This window comes from Saimiri boliviensis, chromosome 9, assembly GCF_048565385.1.
Source record: "Saimiri boliviensis isolate mSaiBol1 chromosome 9, mSaiBol1.pri, whole genome shotgun sequence".
NCBI lineage: Eukaryota > Metazoa > Chordata > Mammalia > Primates > Cebidae > Saimiri > Saimiri boliviensis.
The window spans coordinates 85,603,517-85,626,450 of record NC_133457.1 but is presented as its reverse complement, the minus strand read 5'-3'; positions in this window follow the sequence as shown (position 1 = coordinate 85,626,450).

Below are 22,934 nucleotides of genomic sequence, written 5' to 3'. Positions count from 1 at the left end.
AAAGTTCATACAGTTTTTGTCCTGAGATTTTTAATATTGCTGCTTCCCTGATGATATCTCAATGGGGGTCTATCTGTTCTAGGATCCCAACTTAGCAGCTCACCTGCTCTTCTTTCAGAAAGCTTTAGTACATAGTATATGTTGTTTAAAGATGGTAGCAAGAGTTTGGGTTCATTCAACCTTTATACAGAGTAATTTACTTGTGCTGGCTTAAAAACTAAAACCCAGAAACTATTTTTAGAAGAAATTGTGTTTATTATATATTTAAAATTCAAAATACTTAAGAGTTATTCAATGAAAGGAGATGCAGAATACGTCATAACTGAGCTGCTTTCTTTTATTTGATAGTGTCACATAAAAGGCTTGTCACCATATTCCATTCAAACACAATTTTTAAATTTTTTCCCGAATCTTCTTAAATCAAATCCTCCTCTACCAAACACAGTTGGACAATAGATGGCTTTGTAATGATAAGCTGAAGAGAAGGATGATGATATACCCTTAAATATTTCAATTAGAATAACAATCCAGTTGCATTTTTTGAGATTGTTGTTTCTGGATTGCAGTTCCAATGTCATACTGAGTTTGCTCATTTTCATGAGCCAAGATGAGCTCCATGGTCCTTGCTTTCCTGGCTCATCTCAGCCTGTAATAATTGCTTCCACTTTCCCACTCGTTCCCTTACTTGGGGTTTGTCCTCTCATCCCTTCAGCTCCTCTACCCTTCCAGAGCTAAGGAAGAACAGCAAGAGCCCCTATCCCAGGGTCATTTATCTAAAACCAATTCACCGTCTCAATACAGTCAAATCCATTCCAGTTTCCAGTGACTCAAGACTGTGGTTGCATTGTAAGCACAGGATACTTACTTTAGGTTGTGTTTAATTGGAGTGACTTTAAGAGATTGTGGGAGGAGCTAAGTGACCCCTTACTCTCAGCTACCTCTCAGTGTCTCTCCCATAGAAGTTTAAAATTTAAGGCAAAATAAAACTTTCTTATAACTCCTCATTCTTATACTCATCTTCAAAAATCTTGCTTTCTGTAGGAAATTGATTTGTGAGATTTAGGAAGGAAAACCCAAGAAATACTTGCCCTGAAAACCAATGAACTGCGATCTATAATGGAAGAGCTAGTGCCCTTGTAAGAAGGAAATCTCAAGATACTGGCAGTCTTTTCTGTTGTCCTAGTGACAGACTTACCAAGATAAACAGACAACGATGCTCTCCTAAAGTGGCAGAAATTCCTCTTGAAATGCTAGGAAAGTGATCATGGTGGGGAGATCTCCAAAGCAGAGTTACTCAAATCAAGGCAACGTAGGAGAGGAGGGAAGTTGAGCTGTCCATTAGGAGAAAGAAAACAGACTGACAGCATCTCCACCTCCACCCAAAAAGGCCCAGTCTTTGCTGTTCTGAGACTTTAATCAGTTACACTGATCAAACTTCCATTCTAACCAAAAGGCAGGTCTTTTCGATCTTTAGTTTTTATGTTTGTGTAGGCTGATGTCCTAGACATCCATGTAATCACTCAATATTTTCTTCCTATGTCCAATAGATGCTGATCTTAGAAACCATGTGTCCTCAGCTGCTTCTACTTCTGGAGCACCATTTCCAGCCCCAAGTTAACAAAAACTAAACAGCCATAGTATATCTCAGTAGGTGAAATTGGAAAAGAAAGGAAGGAAGAAATGATCTGAAGACAAGACAGAGGTAAACAAAAGAATTGTCAAGAGGTGTTTCTATCAACTCAGTGGAGCAACGTGGTCTGCTTTTTTCGATAGGTCTGTCACTAGGACAATAAAAGAAATCTTTAATGTTTTGAGATTTTTCTTTTTATGTAAGCACTAGCTATTCCCCAGTTATTCTAGTCCTTTGGTTTTCAGAGCAAACGTGTCTTGGCTTTTCTTTCCTAAATCCCACAAATAGAAATTGAGGCTCTACTAAGTACCAGGCCAAAGGAGAGGTAACAGCAAACTCACAAGACTTAATTTTACTCTACAAAAGGACAGTTCAAACACCTGTGTTCTCTGTTTTTATAGACATCCAAAAACTTATTTAGAAAAGGATGTCAAGGTTTTTAAGATGGTGGCTTTCTTGCAATCCTTTGGAGCCATGTTTTTAGTGGAAAAAACATGTGCAATCAAGCACATGAGAATGTGGAATATCTTTTTGTAGTGTTAGTAGCAGAATACTGTCTGAGAATTCTGATTCCTCAGTCTCTATGAGGGTGGTGACAGTTGCTTCCTGTTGTTTCCATGTGTCTGTGTGTTCACGTGTGGGTACGTACCTGTGTGTGTTTCTTGCATATTGAACATGATCATTGTACATGAACATCATCTGTTCATAGCGATTCCAAGGAGAGAAATTCACATTAGGGTCCAAAAAACAAAACAAAACAAAACAAAAACGGGGATGGTGACCTTACTTCTTATTTCAGAAGACACATTCCATGCTGTGTTTTCTAATGCTTCTGGATCATAGAACCATGACTTGTGTTTTTTTTTTTTTAATTTACATTGTTCTTCCTGTTGAGTCCAGGTAGAGCAGGGGCTCTCCTATGGCATGCATGTTAATAAGTGAGGCCCATATCACTGCCCTTGGCTCATGTCCAGCTTTTTTCCTAGTTAAGTCTCTTTCCACCCACAGTTTCCTTCATTCTCTTAATTGTTTCAAGGAAATCTGTTAAAGCTGTTATAAAATACTATGGCACCTGAGAACTGACATTAGTGGGAACTTTGCCTAGCTCCTTTTACTGGGGCTCTTATTTTGTGTTGGGGCCAACTCCGCTGAGCTTTTGAAAGAGAGTGTAAAACCACTGGGTGAGTTTTTAAGGAGGACAAAAGGTCGAATCCACATGATCATGATCTGCCTTGATCCTAGACTCCCATGCTTGTGTAATTTGCAGTATGTGTCCCTGTATGGGACACATAGGTTTATGGATTTAGTGATATGAATGTGTTCATTTAGTTGCATAACAATTTGTGATTGAAGTCGTGGGTGCCAGGCACAGCACACAAGGATGGCTCTGCCTATAAATTAACAGGAAGCACTCAGCCAAAGAGACTGGGAAACAATTTTAATATTTCTGGAATCAGAGAGCTCTGAGTTCACATTCCAAGTTCTGCCATTTAATTAATATAGAACCATGGCCATAAACTTAACCTCTGTAGATCCCAATTTTCTCAATGAGAAAGTAATGAAGAATAGCACCTGCTGTATAGAGAAAGAATGAAATGTAAATGGCATCCTATATGTAGAAAGTCTGGAACAAGTGAGGTGCTCAAGAGAAATTAGATGCTTTTTCCTTTTTGTCTTGTGATTGATAAGTGGCCTCTTTTATACCTCTAGATTTTACCTTATTTTGATCAGTAACAGACACCTGGAAAGATTCAAGTCTCCTAGAAGCAAGACCTATTGGCCTTCATCTTCCAACAGGCATGTCATTGCCTTAAAAGGAGCTCTGTGCTTTATGAAAAGGAGAAAAAGATGCTGTCTCAGACTAGGGTGAGTTTACTGCTCTCTGCTCTCTGTAATTTAAAGGGTTAATTTGCTTTCATCTTCCTCCTACTGAGAACCACTGTTATTATGGGATGCAGTTTCCCACAAAAATAAAGCGAGATGCCTTTTTCAAAGCATAAACTGGCAAGACCATAGTTAATTTCCATGAGAGTCAAAAGAGCAAAACCATGGACAAGTCTTTGAAAATTCACTTGGTATGCTTTATGTCAGAGAGATGGTGCTTAAAAGACAGGAATCCCATACCTTGGGTTCACTTTCCCATGAAAGGCTGCAGAAGTTACTACAGGAAACAAAAAGCAATTTACCTTTACTCTAACCAACCCTCCCCTTCTCCATCTTCCTCCCTCCCACTACAGTCTGCTACCTGAACCATTCTAGCATGGGATAACTTACTTTAACACTTTGCTACTCAAAGTGTGGTCCATGGATTAGCAGCATTGACTACTCCTGGGAGCTGGTTAGAAACACAGAATCTTGTGTACCACCCAGACCTGCTGAATCAGAACCTACATTTTCACAAGATCCCCAGGGATTTGTGTGCCTCATGGAGACTGGGGAGCAGTACTCTAACTGACATCTGTGTGGAAGGAGTATATCAAAACTGTATTTCCTAATCTTGGGAATGCTGATCAAAACCATTTTTATTGTGGATCTTTTATTTTATTTTCCTGTTACAAAAAATATTTGATGCAAAGGAACATACCAACACCAAACCCTCCAGGTGGAAAATCTAGCCTCTGAGACTTTTGGAGCTGTGGATTGTTAATCAAAGGGCTTAGGTTATATGTAGGCCCACTGAAAACCTGCATGTACATGCAGTGGTATTTGCAGCTTTATATGTCATTGTCTAATGGGATTTTATCACTCTTACGTGTGAGTAACTCAGGCCAGCTTTGAAAACCATACTTTTGTTTTCTTATAGGAACAATTTTATATGGGCCTCTGGGTAAAATGAACACTGTTTGGCTGACCTAAACCACATCAAGAAAATTAAAGGGTAAAAAAAATAATCACACAAAATTTAAGCACAGTCAGAAGTTAGGGATATGTTTTCTTTAGTTTTTAGTTAGTTTTTTTTTTTTTTTTTTTGAGACAGGGTTTCGCTCTTGTTACCCAGGCTGGAGTGCAATGGCCCGATCTCGGCTCACCGCAACCTCCGCCTCCTGGGCCCAGACAATTCTCCTGCCTCAGCCTCCTGAGTAGCTGGGATTACAGGCACGCGCCACCATGTCCAGCTAATTTTTTGTATTTTTAGTAGAGACGGAGTTTCACCATGTTGACAAGGATGGTCTCGATCTCTCAACCTCGTGATCCACCCGCCTCGGCCTCCCAAAGTGCTGGGATTACAGGGTTGAGCCACCGCGCCCGGCCGTAGTTTTTTTTTTTTTTTTTATTGTTGTTTGTTTGTTTTTAAACTGAGGCAGGAGGCTAGGTACTGTGGCTCATGCCCATAATCCCAGCAATTTGGGAGGCCAAAGTGGGTAGATCACTTGAGCCCAGGAGTCCAGACCAGCCTGGGCTGCATGGCAAAAATCTGTCTCTACAAAAAAATATAATTAGTTCGGTGTGGTGGCACATGCCTGTAGTTCCAGCTACTGGGGAGGCTGAGGTGGGAGGATCACTTGAGCCTGGGAGGTTGAGGCTACAGTGAACCAAGATCATACCACTGCACTCCATCATGGGTGAGAGAGTGCAACCCTTTTTCAAAAAAAATTACAAAAATAAACAAAATTGAGGCAGAGATGTGTATTAATAAAATATTCGTATGACAAACATGCCTTTCATGTCTAAATATAATTATTATAACGTATAAATTCCGACTCATTTTGGAAACACCATTTATTAGCAAAGAGGTGTTGAGAATCAGCATATGCACATTTTGTTAGGAGGCCTCTTGAGGAATGTGAAACAAAGACATTTTTGCCTTCCTAAGCTTCCTGTAACTAGAGGGCAAAAATGTGTTTCTGGTTCACTATTACCAGTTACGCAGCAGAGGAAGCCCTATGAGTGATGCAGGAAGAAGGGAGGCGGGAGCGAGAGGAGAGCTGAACCCTCCTGAATACCGCCAGGGAAAACCTGCATGTGTCACCAAGGGGAGTTATGAACCAGAGACTCAGCTCATTGGCCCTGCTAACCTCCTGAGCCTACACATTACACACCCTGCACATTTCCAGTCAGTGGGGAAAGTTCAAGGAAGCGAGTCTTCTGGTTGGATTGGGGGCAAACCCCTTCTATTCATGGGAAATAGGAGAAGTGAGTTGGTGGACATGGCCTGTGACCCCCTGACAGATGGTCTCTTCACACTGTGGCATGACATGGCCTGGTATGCTTTGATGGCCTCCCACAGTGGTGGTCTTGATGTGTCTTTCAGTGGACACTGATTTTTATCACCAATCCATAACAAACTATTTTGCCGACAGAAGGAAAAGGAGGGAGGGGGAAGGGAAAAGCAGTGGGTAGCTGATAACAGTCTACATTTAGAAAGGACTTAGAAAGACTCATAGAAGCATGCTTCAGGGACTCCATCTGACTGCTAGCTAAGCTGCTTCCGGATTTTCACACGGACACAGAGGGACACTGAAGTCTCCTGTATGCTTCCCAGTTCCTAGTTATCAAAGAGAACACACACACATGGAAAACAAATTTGTAGTGCGCAATGTTTCTATCAATGTATGCGTGCATAAATTATATATGTGTATAATGTATACATGTAAAACTCATAGAACTGTAGCCTTTAGATCTGTGCATTTTGCTTCATGTAGATTATCCCTCCTTAAAAGTAAGTACATAATTTAAATAACTTAGCTGGAGAGGAATGATGAAGGGAAGAAATGGGGATGATACGAAACATGATTGGCCTATCATTGATAACTAGGGTACATAAGGGTCCATTTACCAGTTTCTCTTTAAAACCCAAGGGCAAATAAGTGGTTGTTTTGAAGTCAGAGGGTGGTTTAACTTTACAGGGAAGGGAGGGGTGGTGCTCAGAGGGGCACCAGGGATGCTGGTCATATTCTGTTTCTTGACCTGGGCAAGTGGTAACGTGAGTATTTGCTTTGTGAGAAATTGTTAAGCTCCATATCATTGTCTTCTGTATATATGTTACATTTCACAGTAAAAGTTTTTCAAACTTCTGTATCTTACAAGATACTATAAAATACACATATAAAAACACATGCTTACAGATTCACAAAAGGATTATCCATCACAATCGTTCCTAGATCCTGTCTTGTGCGTAAATTAGAGTACACAGGAAAGAGATGAACGTAAATATCCCCCAGCTTTCTGCCTGCCTGATTGTCTCTAAGAGGACAACATAAGCTCAGTAGTCACCCAGAGGTTGAGAAGAACCTAACTAAAATATTTTGCATCTTGAGGGTATTTCCAACCCTGGGTCCCTCTAATAAAAGCTCACGTCTTCTTCCTTGGAAGTAGGAGCAACGAGTATTCACACATTTCTTCTAAAGCAGGTCCAGCTTTTCTCAGGGCCTTTGTACCTGCTGTAGCCGCTGCTTGGGATTGGATCCCACTCAAAGTTTTTCATTACTTCCCACTGGCAAGTACTTCCTCACCTGCTTGAGAATCTGACTAAAATCATACTTTCTCACTTGCTAAAATCTAAAATTGCTATGACACGTTTGTTGACATTTCCTAACCCTCTACTCTGTTTTGATTTTCTTCTTTGGACTTACAAACCGTTCTTCATTTTCTCTCTCTCTGTCTTCTCTCTCCTTTTGTAATGACAGGGATTTTTGTCAGTTTGGCTCATTGCACCTAGAATAGTGTCTGGCAAATAGTAGGTGTTTATTAAGCATTTGCTGTGTTGATTGAATGACTAAACAGAGAGAGACAGGAATATATACTGATATTAATGTCAGTTATTGACATAATAAACGTGTTGTTTACAAATAGCCTTGTTGGCTTAAGAATCAATTTTATCTTGTTCTATCATATTTGTTATTGTTTATTTTGTAACTGCTGCAGGTAGAATATATTTTGCATGTTATGGGTTTTGGAGCTTAACCTGGGAGCTTTGTTTGTACCATGCATTTAATCAGAAATATGTCTGGAATTCTAAATGCTGCCATATGAACCAGCCCTTGAAACACAACCTCTTTATGTGATAGAACCATACCTCGAGCATCCCCAGGTCAATATGTGTATTTCATGGCTACTCCCAAGATTTTTACTGCTAACAATTATTACACCAGTTGAAGGACATATTTTCCAGCTGATATCCTGCTGTTGTTATGAGGGAAATTGATTCTAATTGCCAGTTTCCTGCATTTTTCTTTAACATTTAGCTTTTGCAAGAAAAAAAAATCACGATGAAAATTCCACACGTTACTAGGATTACTTCACAAACAGAGCATTCTTGACTTTGGAATTCCCCCCAGACTCCAAACTGAGCTTACCCATACAGAAAGCTTGAATTCATTTTGAAATGGGAGGAAAGCAGGGCAAAATGTTATCTTTGAGCTATGCCATTTGGCTTCCAGTGGACACACAAAATGGACACACATCAAATGTCCACCAGGCTGATAACAGACAGGAAGCACCACTGTGGACACAGCAAGCCCAACCTTCACTGGCAGCAAAACCCTGGATGAAACACAATTGCTCTAACCCTGAGTCACCCCAGGCGTGAACAAAACTAGGCCTGCAGGTGAGGGTGCTGGATCACGGTGCTTGAGCATCTAAGGCCATTACACAGAAAATGAGACCGAAAGTCTGGCCAACAGGGAGGGCTGCATTTATTTATCCATTGCTGAGAGATGAGCAAGGCAGAAAAATAGGTCCTGGTTCCAAGTCTTCCCTGGCTCCATGATCAGGAAAACAGGACAATATACACAGAAATAAAATACAGAAACTTCCTCTTCACCATCATTTTGAATCTGTCCTGGCACAGATTTGCATTGACATCAACTCGCAGCAGATTCAATATAAAATTTATCTTCATAGACATGTGGCCCTTGGCTGCCAGTAGGCTAAAAAATATAGCCAACAGTGGGGCAAATAAAGATAAAGAAGTTTGTGGAGAACAAATGCTGCGTTTCCTACACACAACTTTGTTAATTCCCCTGTCCCAGGAATGAATGGAAAACAAATGGATGTAGTCAGCCACCAGGGAACCTCTGGTGTGTTATCTGCACACTACTGCTGGGGAAGAAGTAGATAATTATTTTGCATGAATAGGGACAAGAAGTCTAATTGATATTTCTGTGAATAAATGATGTATGAGGCAAGCAGACAGAACTTCTCATAAAAATGTCATTTTCAACTCACAAGCTTTGTGCGCTGAAGTCCTTGTTCTGTTTTCATATTCAGGCAGCTTTAGCTTAAGGGTTCAGGAAATGATCGAGTGTATGTATGTGTTTGCGTGAATGATTTATGATTTTTTAAGTGTCAGACTTTTGTTTTGCCTGCCATTCTTTTTTAAACACAAGTTAGATTTTTAATTAAATCACATATGTTTTGAACTCAATATGTATGTATATTTTACTTTGAGTGCCTTTAGGTTATGGGTTAATAAGTTTGGTCTTAGTTTGTGCTGGTGCGTATTTTGGCCTTTCTTATTAATTTCTTGCATTTATACAGCTGTTTTCAAAGCAGCTGTGAAGTATTTTAAAAATTTCTTCCCAAGGGGAAGAAACATAGTAGAAGCAATATAAAAAAAGAAGGGGGAGGAAAAAAGACAAACATTCTTCGAAGGAATTCTGTCAGTGTATTTCAGATAGACCAGGAAATCAACTAAGCTAAGCAAACACAGACATTTTATGGTGGCAAGAACAAAGTAATAGCCTTTTTACTTTAATAAATCACTGTCATAATTGTCCCAAAGTGATTTGATTGAGAAATAGACTTTGGGGAAGTCCTCCTTCCCAAAATATCCACCTTATCTGCCTTTCTCTGATAACTGAAATTCCACTGTTTGAGAGGGCTCTATAGAGCTAAAGGGTACAAATATCTCCGCAAAAGGAGGAGCCACTGAGATATTTACACTTCAGGGTGAGGTGTTTAATCAAATGTGATAACTAACTGGGGTGTGTTTTTCTTGTGAAGCCACTAATTCTAAGAGGGGAGGGGTGTCAAGATAGTGGTGGGAAGGCCTGACACAGAAGGTAAGAAGGTGTCAATGACAAAAGTCAACATTCTCCTAATAAGTTTGGGGGCTGATGTGTGTTTTATCACTTGGTAGTCCTTCAGTCTGTGCAGCCTGAGCTTCTCAGAGTTTAGTTTGAACACAGAAGCATCTTGGGATGTGGCAGCTTCTCCCTATGTCCTGAGGTTCTCCCTTACCCTAGAAATTCTGAAGTTAACTTCTGTTGTTAGAAAGATGTTCCTGATGGATCCTTCCTATGCATGTGAGCATGGGGGAGTTGGAAGAAAGCTTGAGAATCACTTGCAAGCTTATCCAATTGTCTGTAGTGAAAATAATTTGAGCCCTGATGGGACATTGCTCCCTGGGGTTTCCTAGCTCTGCACCACTAAGAGAACACAAAGGAGTATTGCAGTCTTCATTTTTAGAGGTGGCCTTTGCCTCTTCCATGGGCAACTACCCTCTCTGTCCAGACCGCCTTTCCTTTTCTCCTGCCATCAACATGGCCAAAGAGATGGCAGAGTTGCCCACAGGCTTGGTGGGAGTCGCCTTTTCTCAGAGAAAGGCAAGGCAGTGAAACTTCAGGGGTTCTGGGCTTGAGGTAAGTGGTTGGGATCCTTGAGTCTCTAGGAATCCATTTGTAAGGGGAGACATCCACACACTGCGGAATTTCAGCCAATCATCTTACCTTCACAGATTCTACTATGTCTATGCACCACATATAGAATCACTTACACATTTTTAACTTCCTTTCTTTCACCTTCTTTGACTTTGAAATAAACACTAAGCTCATCACACTTCCACTGTTTCCTTCAAAGTACTTGCTACCATTTGAAATTGTGTCTATTTGTGTGTAAGGCACATTGGACCTGATGAATACATATTTGTTGAATTTTACTTGTTTGCTGTTGTCAAATAAATATTTTCAAAAACGTAAAATGTGGTTCACCTACAAATAAAGAATGAACATTGGTCAGCGAGTTTTTTCAACTCGATTATGAGGACACATCAGTAGCATGAAAATCTAGTTCCAAAGACGAATAGGAAATCAGGTTTTGTGCCGCTTGACAAAGAATACTGAAGTAAGATGTCTAGGTTAGATACAAAACTGGCTAATGTCCCACAGGACAATCAAACAGTCACCTTAGGAGTTATTTATTTTTTCTACCAGACAGAGGCTTTTGCATACTTACTGGATGAAAATCTATCTTTGCCACTACATGGGGAGTTTAATGAGAACAAAGATTGTGTCTTTTAACTTACACACATTAACTAAATTTACAAGAAAATTTTATGTGATATTCATAAATGGAGAATGAGTATTACTTTCAGTCAGCAGAAGGAAACACGCTATGGTTGTCACAACAGCACAAGACAACTAAAAGATGCAAGCAAAAGATAAAGTTTTATTTAACATTGATAAAACATATAGTTTACTAGGCACAGATTTACAAAGGAGGAAGCACAGAAAGCCTCTGTTATGGAAGGTCATACTTTCCTGGGCTTTGCTATTCACAAAGGTGTCCCACTGCTAAAGACATGATCAGGATGAGGATCTTATTAGGTTCTTCAGGGATCAGCCTTTGCCAAAAAATCCTTTTTTTCCCCCTTCTAGCCCTTCCCACCAACTCTGTAGGTTCTCATGCTCTCATTACCTGCCTGCCTGTCCAACAGGTGCACATAGCTGAAAACGTCTGTTGGGTCACTGGTGAAAATCTTTTCCCCAAGTGGATCTTTTCCCCTTATTAAGCCCGTGTTTCAGGCCTGCCGGAGGTCTATTCTGGCAGTCAACATTAAATTATTAAAATGAATATTATTGTCTGTCAAAGATTCTCAATCTAGAGTCTGCTGTCTCTTTGTTGTAAAGAGACAAGTGTTAGAGAGGTGTTGAAGACATCCTAGCACCACACTGTGACTTTCCCCTCCGACACTAGCCAGGTGACTGATGAGGAATAAAAAGTGAGTAACGTTCTCACTAAGTGACTGTAATTTTTTAATACCACATCTGTTTCACACATTGGGAAGTATAAGGCTAGAGATGATGGCTAGCACCGTCAGAGGGCCTAACATTCTTGCTTTTGTTTCTCTACGAATAGCATTTTAGAAATGAAAGAGATTCTAGTGAGCTGCTAATCCAAGACTTTGGACAAAAGGTTCAAATACGCCATAGAGGGACAGAGATTAGAATTTATGACTCTCAACTATAGTCTAGTGCTCCTACCAGACTAACAATGGCTTATCTTAGAAGACTTAAGGGTAGCTTTGTTTCTTTTCTATGAAATTCTGTTTCTGGGTCCATTGGTCTAGGCAGCAGAGACTGGATAGGTAATAGAACTAGATGCCTTCTGAGAATGTAGGCAGAGATATGGCAGGTAGCACTGAAATAGCCTTATTAAGAGGAAATACTGCCTCTGGTGCCAGAGCTGCTCAGATTTTGTTTCCACCTCCACTCCTGACTATCTGTGTAATCTTGGGTAAATTATTTGACCCCTTTGAATTTCAGTTTTCTCATCTGTAAAATGGGGAAGATATTCTGGCTTCTGTCATTGAATTGTTGTAAAGATTGGATGGGTAAACCAAACACGCTTTTAAGAATGCCTGGTACAACATCAGCACTGTAGACGTGCTAGCTGCTGCTGTTACTGGCCTGCCCAACTCTCTGACAGTTTCATTTCTCCCTTTGTTCTCATTCTACAGCTAATTCTGTTGGTTTTAGAAAATAGCATTTATACAGTACTCAAGGTCATATTCTTCCCCACATGTTGGCAGAGGAGCCTGGAAGAGAGAAAATCTCCAGCTTTCTCGTAGAACAAAATTCAAGTAGATGGTGTTTCCTGAAGGGGAAGCAGTGAGTACGGAAGGAAAGAACCCCAACTGGCATTTGTTCCAGGAGGACAATTTGATGGCAAACAAACAAGAACTTGAGAGTACAGTAAACACACTGTACTCTCAGAAATTGGCTGAAGGCAGGGTGAGATAATAAAGGAGACATAGAGATTTAAAAAGATTTTAATTTAATCTAAACATAAAGGGAATTTAAAATTTGTCTTTAAATAAAAAATAAAAGTTTGGAATCCTTAATTAATGACCTTCATAAGGATTTTCATAAATCCTTAGTAGGAATTACGAGGCAAACAAATGTTCTGATGGTCTCAATCCAGATGGTAGCTTTAAATATTTGGATGTTCATGATATCATATTCTGGTTTTTGGCTTCTGATTTCAAGGAGTGAATTCAGACAGATCTTCTGATGTAAACAAAGGGGTTTACTCCATTTCAAAAAAAACATTTTGAAAAACATTTAGCTATAATTCCTATGTTCTAACCCCTATATTAGGAGCTCGCCTCAAGGAGTTTATAATCAAATAAGTAAAACATAGAATACATGAGTAAGTAGTGAGAATGTTAAACACTTTAACAGAGGTAAACATAGGTTGTTGTGGTCCATTTGTCATCAAACTATGGTCCTAGAGAAAGAAAAGGAACAAGATCACAGGAGGAAAACCTTGACACACTGTATGCTGGTGAGACACCACTTCGTTCAGTTTGGGGAGTACCATTTAAAGAGGAATGTACAGAGTAGACGATGGAGTTCACAGTAAAGGAAAGTGGACTGTTGATACTTAGCCAGGGAAAAGGTGAGAAAGGGAGCCCTGATATCATCAGGAAGGCAAATTGGGAGAGTATCATGAAAAGCATCATGGGAAGAAGTGAATTCTATCTCTATTGGTTTGCCAGGATGACTAGATGGAAATAATAAGGAAACAGCTTTGAGCACATTATGAGAGTCTGTAATAAATCATGCATGCTACTGACAGTGGCACATGATGTATTTCGAGGTAGTGAGCTCCTGACTGCTGATAGCATTCAAGGTGTTTCTTAATAACCACACCAAATGGCTGCCAACAAAATGACCTTACTATAGAAAACACTTGGAAGTTGCTTCCTATGCTAATATTCTCTAACTAGTAGAAAAATCAATTCAAAATTTTTTTTTATTTAAAACGGTACTAAAAACATATCTCTACTACAAAATAAGGTACCTGGGTGTCATTCAGCACGTAATCATCAGCCAGATACATTTAGACCCAAATTCTAGCCCAACTTCCTACTAGCTAAGTGTGTGATTTCATTTAAGGACATTCTCAAACATCTCTAAATTTAAATCATAATCCCCCACCCATTTTCTCCCATGGAGCTGTGTCCCCACAAAGCAGCTGCTAAGGAGTTAATTTCTGGAGCTGCAGGGTCTTTCTGGACCTTGCTTGTGTTCCAGACCTAATTGATCTTTGAATGAACATTATCTCTTAAATATTGTGTTAAATGTTTTTACTATCAGCCCTCCAAGGAAAATCATTTGGAAGTGAGGAGTGAGAGAGAGAAGGCAGAGTTTGAGGGAGAAAGAGATGACATAAAAGTTAAAGACCAACTGGTTTGAGAGGCCAAAGCAGAAATAGGTGAGGAGGTATAGAGACATAATGTGATGAAGGACAAAACATTATGCAAATTAGGGGCATGCAATTCCCTACCAGCAGTGAAGTAAGCCACTTTCCAGCTTTGTAGCCAAGGACCAATCATCTGACCATACTAAACCTCAACTAACTCATCTATAGAATGGAGATAATGACAGCAACGTCGCCTCCTTGTACAGTTGTAAATATTGCCATGATCCATGAAAAGTAAGGATAAAATCTGGTACAAAGAAAGCTATCATGTCTGTTGTTACTGAGTGAATCTATGCTTAAGGCTTTGCATGCCCCATATCATTCAACCCTCATCATCCCTACTCATCATTGAAAAAGGTGGTAACCCGTAGGTAACAAAGCACATGATAAGGGGACCTGCCGTTAGTGTGGACAGATCTCTACTCTGAGTTTGTGTTGGTGGTATTAGGTCCCCTATCACTCCAGGAATCATGGGTGGATGGCTGGGCTGATACAGCTTTGCTGCTATAGCAACACAGGCCTTTTTGATGTCCTTGTCTGATAATTTCTCAGGTGATGTTGTACATAATAAAAATTACATGACTTGAAATCCAGCAAGAGCACACTTAGCAATAGAGAGGCACCGCAGCCACTAAGGCATTAACACAACGCAAGAGAATAAAAGGAATTGTTAGTCTTCAAAAAGTAGCTATGAAAATCGAATGCAGCCATAAAGGGCATTTCTAAGTGATGCTATTAATAGTACAGCTTTTTAACTATTTTGCTTTTTTTCTAAAATGAAATTAAGGTTAATTTCAAAATAAAGGCAGATGCAATTGTGGGTAGAGGAGGGAATCGCGTCCTAGGCATGATTAGTAGGCACAGGAAGAGTTCTTAGACAAAATAGGGAAGAGAGATGAAGGGACCTTGAGAGACCACATTTCCTAGATACCTTCTGTTCTGCTTTTTAAATTCATCTCCTCATCTAGCTATGCTATGTAATTTCTTAAGTATGATTCCATTAGGCCTCAGCTCTGGGAAAGAAGTTCTCTGTTAAAACACAGCAGTTAATTGATTCACTGTTCAAGATTGCTGTCTGTCTGGGCCAGTCAGATTTAATACTGATGGCGACTTTGATTCCAAGTTGCATCTGGACAACAGAGTATTCTCAGAAAAAGATGTTACCATCCAAAGAGAATGAACCTTCCAGGTGCAACTGCATTTGAAGATAGCTGGGATCAAGGCTTCTATCTTTATTGAGATCAAGTTAATTCAAAATACCATCTGGGCTCAATTAGTAAGAGCTACTTTACTACTGGGAGACAGGTTTCAATTAACCTTCAAGGAAACTCACCTTGGTTTTTGTTCTCTGTTTATTTATTATTTTCTATTCTCTTTCATATTATTGATTGGGAGTAATGACCTACCTTTTCCCATGTGAATAGAAAGGGGCTCCTGGCTGTACTCACAGTCAGTGATAAGAGGAGGAGTAATGCAGTAGTGGATTATGTAAGGATAGGCTTTGAGACCTGGCATTGTCCTGATGTATTGAAGATCTTTATTCAAGTACTGATTTTACCTTTTAGGGATCTCCTGTCTCTCTCCATGCTTTCCTGGAAGTCCAGTACATTTATATTGCCTCTGAATTCCAAGCTTTCTACCTGGGATAGTGTTTCAAAGTTATCCCCCAAATTACAGACTTACTGTTTCCTCATCTGTCATCTTTATCATCCCAACGCATGCCCAGACAGCCATGTGCTGCCCCCGACCAAAAGTTATTATTCAGCAATTGCTTGGGAAGGATTTGGGCAACTCATTTCATAAAGAGTACTCATGGCTTAGTCTGACAGGGATTTGCATTGCATAAAAATACAAAAGCAAAAAGTATACGATATTTAAGACATACAGGAGAGGCTGTGGTGAAAGGGATTTTGTATGTGGAATGGGTCGAATGATAATAATTGATCAAAAAGGAAATTTAGAGTGGGTTTCCATTGTGTTGTGCCAAAGAAAAGATATTATGTGTAGATAGAAGGAGGAAAGAAGTGGAATTAGGAAACTCAGAAGAAATGCTGTCAGACTTCGTGGAGAGAGAGGGCACCCACAAAAGAAGAAAAAGGAAGCACAACTGAGGACTACATTGTATTTGTTTACACACAGTTGTAAAGGGTGCCAAGAACAGGGGGTGAATCTGAACAAACAGAGAGGAGTGGCCAAGTCAGGTGTGAACTGGATGCACCTTCACTGATGATAAAGGCTGGAGAATGAAAGAACCACAGGCAGAGGAAAGAAGCAGCAATCAGAGGCACTGGGACCAACCTGGAGGGTGGTGGGGAACTCACTATCCCATGGCTCTGCACAAATAATTCTTTTCACTGGTCACTCCCTTTCTACTCCCTGATTTATCTCATATCTTTCATGGAGCTGAATGGTCTCATGATGTGAAACGCTCTTTTGTAGCCATTTCTTTTGAAACATTACACATTCAGGTTTGACTTCTAACTAACCAGCCTCTGAGCACCTTAGTGGCTTTGCCACCAAGCAGCTTTGCAGCCACCAGAGGGATTTCATCTACTTAGACCTCATCTAATTTCCAAATAAGGGTAGACGCATATAATGCAGGAAGCTTAGACTTTCTTCAACATAGAATATGTGGTAGGCTTGACAGGTTCTAATGTTTAAAAAGAAAAAGACTTGAAAGATATTTGAAAACCAAAGATCTGGAGCAACCAAAATAAACCTTTGAGTGGTACCAGTCATTCGGCTGCTGTTCATGAAGTTGTTCTTGGCCTTAATGATTTCTGATTTATTTATTCTTATAACAATCAGGCTGAATCCTCGTCTCTTGATACTTTGCTGCTATGATGGCATAGGGAGGACCAGAAGCACCAGCTAAGGAGAAAGAGAAATGACGTCCACGACAAAGGTTTTGTCTTGATTTAACAAGTTTGTGATGGAAAGGAAGAGGTTTCAGTTCACACTAGCAAGCAGTAATAGTAACCTTTTAACATAGCACTTACAGTGTGCCAAGCACCAGCATATAAACATTCACTCTATTCTCACAGAAAATTCTATAAAATAGGTATTATGGCCCCGATTTACAGATGAGAAGTCTGAAGCACAGACTGGACAAGTAGATTGACCAAGATTATGCAACTGTTAAGAGATGAACCTAGGATTTGAAACCAGGAATCTATGACTTGATTCAGTAGGCATAAGATGACAGTGGGTTAATTCACTTTTAAATCTTTTGGTAAATATATTATTAGGACAGAGAAATTTCTCCTGCATGTCAGCTCCCTTAAGATCAGGCTACTAAACATTCAGGTTAAATTCCCAAAAGATACTGCAGAAGATCTGGATTGCTGATTAATCTAAGAGCAGGCACTGTGTGGGAAACTAATCAAAAGAGTTCTGGTAAATTCCATTTTACTTTTTCCAATCTTGTAATTACTCTGGCATGAGATGTGCTTATAGAGAAAACTATTTTAGAAATCAATAATATACTATATTTAGTATTACTCTTTAACAAGCACCATCCTTCAAAGAACTCCTTCTGGACAGAGAGGGAAAGTGAGGCCAAAAGGTTATAGTACAGTGACTTTTTCAAGCTCCAAAGTAAATTATGTCACAGAAAGATCATCATTCAGATTTTATGCCTCCAGATGAAAGATTTTCATATGAACTACAGTGCTTCTGTATTTCAATCTCTCTGTCTCTTTGTTTTTGTCTCTGTATTTCTCCATCTCTGTCTCTCCCCATTTTCAAATCAATGATCTTAGCATCTTTATAACTCAGAATGCCCATGGGAGTTGAAGCAGAATGCTTGAAGGCCATGCCCACAGAGGCACACAATTGAACAACCATGTTCTGCAGCTTCTTCTCCTAAAGCTTCCAAGCAGCTCCTGACTGCCTCTCAATCTCATGGTCACTATCTCAGCTCAGGACTGCATGACTTCAGCCCCAGACTTCTGCCTTGGATTCACCTGCCTCTATATTTCCCCTTTGCCCAATCCATATCCCTGTTGCTTGCAGTTTTATTTTAATATGACTCATTTAAAATCTTCATGGATTTTTGTTGCTCTGAGGCTTACTCCACAGGTCTTTGGCGTGTGGAAAGGCACTTGAGATTTATAGGCAAGGTTAATTTCTGCCTCTGTTTCCCTGTATGCCAGGCTGTCTTTACAAATACTTTGACAGCTGTTAGTTTCATCAATATTCTGAGGAACAGTGCACATTTGTGAAAAGTGAGCACAGTGTCCTTATCAAGAATATAAATTCTAAACTGTAATAGCCTGAGCTTGACTTCCATCTCTGCTCCCAATAGGGTGGGACAGCTGAAGAATTAGTCAGAGGATGGTTGATCACTCCCATGTCTGGCAGTTGACAGGTGATCGATCAGCCAAGGGCTGGTTGCCTCTCAGCTGGTCTACTTTGGATCTCTGCCACATGGCTTCCCATTTCCAGCAGGGTAGCTTGGGCTCATTAACATGGTAGTCCTAGGGTCTCAAGTATGCAAGAGAACAAGCCCCAATGTACACATGTGTTTTAATCCTCTGCCTGCATCACATTTAGTAATGGTCCATGGCCCAACACAAGTCACAAGGCTGAGTCAAGATTTCAGGGACATGAAATTGACTGTATCTCTTGATTGACAGGGAGGAATCTTGCACAATCTACCACACATTCTAAGTTTTAGTATCTTTATATGAATAAGGGAATTGCTAATGTTTGTTCCTGAATTGTAAACTTGGAATGAGAATTAAATGACATGAGAAATGTTGTGTTCAGTACAGTACTTGACAATTAAACTGTACTTGATTGATATAATTCACTGTTTACATACAAATGTGAATCCTGTAGCAGTTAAGATACTGAGAACATTCTTTTTCTTTCTTTTTTTTTTTTTTTTGAGACAGAGTTACACTCTTGTTACCCAGGCTGGAGTGCAATGGCGCCATCTCGGCTCATGGCAACCTCCCCCTCCTGGGTTCAACCTCCACCTTCTGGGTTCAAGCAATTCTCCTGCCTCAGCCTCCCAAGTAGCTGGGACTACAGGCATGTGCCACCATGCCCAGCTAATTTTTGTATTTTTAGTAGAGATGGAGTTTCACCATGTTGACCAGGATGGTCTCGATCTCTTGAACTCGTGATCCACCCGCCTCGGCCTCCCAAAGTGCTGGGATTATAGGCATGAGCCACTGCGCCTGGCCCTTTTTCTTTTTCTTTTTTTTTTTTTTTTTTTTTTTTTTTTTTGAGACAGAGACTTGCTGTGTCACCAGGCTGGAGTGCAGTGGCGCAATCTCGGCTCAGTGCAACCTCTGCCTCCTGGGTTCAAGCGATTCTTCTGCCTCAGCCTCCTGAGAAGCTGGGACCACTGGCACGTGCCACCACAACCGGCTAATTTTTGTGTTGTTAGTAGAGATGGGATTTCACCATGTTGGCCAGGATGGTCTCGACCTCTTGATCTCGTGATCCACCCACCTCGGCCTCCCAAAGTGCTGGAATTACAGGCATGAGCCACCGTGCCCGGCCACAGAGAACATTCTTTAACCTCTTAAAAAATCTAAGTTTTTACTCTATTTTTGTCATACAGTTTTAATTCAGGTGGCTCATCCTTCTCTTTTACTGCCTTTATTCTAGAATATTGATGTATGAGTCTAAGGGAGTTACTTGATTTCCAGTGGGGGCCAGTTTTAAGCAACCTGGGGGGCAACATTTACATATGCAGATATCACAGTGGGCCACAACTGGTTAAGAAACTTTGGTTGAATTGTGATGATTAAAAAATAATTCAGAATGTTCTTTGGATTTACTGGTTTCATTATAGATTAATTATTTGAATAAGATTTTTGGTTAAACTCACAAAGCCCATGTTTTCATATTTAAATCAATTTATCAGAGTTATGAGAGGCTATATCTGGCTGTGTTCTTATTAGTATAGAGATAGCCACCAATTGGTCTTAGGTTAGAATACAAAAATGGCTGCAGTTATTCGCCTCTCTGTATCCAGACTCTCCATGTGATCTTGCAGTTCATCCAATCAAGAGAGGTAATGTCCATTTCCCTACTCCTTGAAACTTGGCTGGTCTTGCAACTGGCTTTGGCCAACAGAATGCAATAGAAGAAATGTTGCATGAGTTCTGAGCCTAGACACTGAGAAGCCTTGCACACTATTGCTCTTGAAGTGCTGCAGCGTCTGAGTGAACAAACCTGATTTTGCTTGCTGGAGAATAAGAAGTCATGTGGAAGAGGAGCAAGGCTTACCAGCCAACAATCAGCCAGCCCTTGGCAAATGGCCTGCCAACTAGGAGGTATGTGAATGAGGCCATCCTAGACCAGTCAGTTCCCAGCCAAAGCAGCAGCTCAACAAAGGCTCACGAGTGAGCACAGCCAAGATCAGGATAGCCTGCTGAGCCTAGGAAAATTGCCCAGGCAATGATGTTTTGGGATGGTTCTGCACAGCAGAATCTAATTGACATAGAACTGATGGTTGCAACTCTCAGCATTCTCCTTGGCAGGCTTCATGAGTAACCTGATACCTCATGAGACCCGGATGACCCAATATTCTAATTCTACTTAGTGTATGGATGTGACTCGGTAGAAGAAGAATTAAAACATATTCCCCAAAATTCTGCCATCTTTTTTTTTTTTTTTTTTTTTTTTTTGGTCACAAGCATGGCAGAGGAAGTTTCTATCTACATTCCTTTTGTGCATGTACAATATGCCCATAGACTCAATACACAGATGCTTCCTATGTGCAAACATGCCACAAAATGTTTCTCTATGGACAATGTGGCACAAAATCAATAGCATAAGTTTCAGTTAGAACAAGCTAGGTTTTTACCTATTTTATGAAAAAGTATTTCATCTCTTTGAGGCTCAATTTTTTTTCCAAATGCAAAATGAGAAAAATAATATTTACTTTACCAAATTAGCAACTTGGAATTATTATGTTAAAGCACAATATTTGTGTCCTGGCTTAAAGTTGATCTCAAGCTTTTTGAGCCTCCTCCTATTGAGAAGTGGAGTCTATGTCCTGTTCCCTGGAATCTGGGCAGGTTCTTTGATTGCTTTTCCCAAGAGAATAAGGTGGAGGGATGCTGTGCCAGTTTCCAGGCCCAGATGTTAAGAGACCGGTAGCTTCCACCTCCTGTCCACTGGCTTCCACTTCCTGTCTTTGGAAGTCACTTTCAGAGTCCTGAGCTACCACATGAGGAGTTCAGTCACCCTGCTGAGGAGAGTATTTGGAGGCTCAGAGAGTACGCAGAGAGGGACAAGGTCTCAGCTGAGATCAGCCTTTCAGAAATCTCACTAATGAGTCAGGCATGGGAGGGAAGCCACCCTGGACCTTCCAAGCCAGTCCAGCTGCCTGCCAAATACCAAGAGTGACCTCAGGTGACGTCACATAGAGCAGCCAGATCAGCTAGAGAACTCCTGCTTGAATTCCTGACTACAGAGTCACTAGATTTAATAAGACAGGTATTGTTTTAAGCCACTCAGCTTTGGGGTAGTTTTTTTAAACAGCCATAGATAAGGAGAACATTTGGTGCAGGGCAGGCCCTTGGGACACAGAGTGACTGAGACTGAGGGGTTTCCCGTACCTCGTGCAGGACTTTCAGTGTTCAGACTTGGAAAGTCCCAGGTAAAAGGCAGTGAGTTGGTCTCCCTGAATATGCTAGAGATTATCATTGTGTTGTACTAAAGTGAAATTGAACAACTTTGTCGTGATTTCATTTCTAGCAAAACTGTACTACGGCCACCATGAGATTTGGTACTTTCACAGGAGGTGAGAAGTATTTCCTGATGGAAATACTACATGATGCTGTGTTTCATAGAAGGCAATCTCCTGAAAAATCACTTCTACTAGATTTTCTTATGTATGAGAGGCAACTTTTTGTTTAATAGTGGCTTTATTTAAAACCCTCGTACATGAACCAAAAACAGCAATGTGAGCCCGCAATGGCATTTCAAACTTAAACGTCAATAAAGCATTTTTACTGAATATTTGAAATAACTTTTATTGAAAATTACCTCCCAGGTCTTGCTAAAATTAGTATCATTTTGATTGTTATTTGGGAAAAGCTTCTATACTGTATATAATTACTACCTTATTTTTTCTTAATATAAATTATAAATTTATTTCATTAAATAGTTTAGGTTGTATTTTTTATAATTGCAAAAATAATGCTCTGTGTTAAAAATTTAGAAATATCCAGAAAAGAATAACAATATGAAAATATTTTAGATAGATAAAGGCATTTTACCTTTAACTGCTCTCTGGTTATCATTTAAAAAAAGGAAAAGAAAATCAAGGAATCTGCATTGCCAAGGACATTAGGAGTTCTTTAAATCTAAAATGAAGGAAAAGAGTGAAAAAAATTGATGAGTAGAATGATACTTTGATACTTGGGCAAAATCTAGGGAGGATAAAGGGCACCAATATGTGCCCCTCCTTGCACAGCCCCATGCAATGTCTAGATTTCTACAGAAGCAAGCCAGAGGAGGCTCCTGAATTACATACCAGTGTCTTTTAAGTGAATGATGGAAGGTCAAGGTTGTGAGTGGTCCATTCATGAAACCGAGAGTTTCCCTATAGACTTTGTACTACACTGCCCAGTGGCAGGAGGCCAAGAGGCTCAAGGGGAAATTCATCTTTGCAGTAGACATACTAGACAAAAGTATGCCAATATTTTGAACACTTTTGAATTCTACTGCCAAATTGCTTCCCAGATGGTTTGTAGTGATATAGATTTACACCAACTATGTTTAATAAGTTGCATTAAGTATTATCATTCTTTACATCTTTGTTGATTAGGACAAAAAAGTACAGTTTTGCTTTTTGTATTTACAATGTATTTTAAAATTAGGAATGAATTTAATTCATTTTCCACGTTTG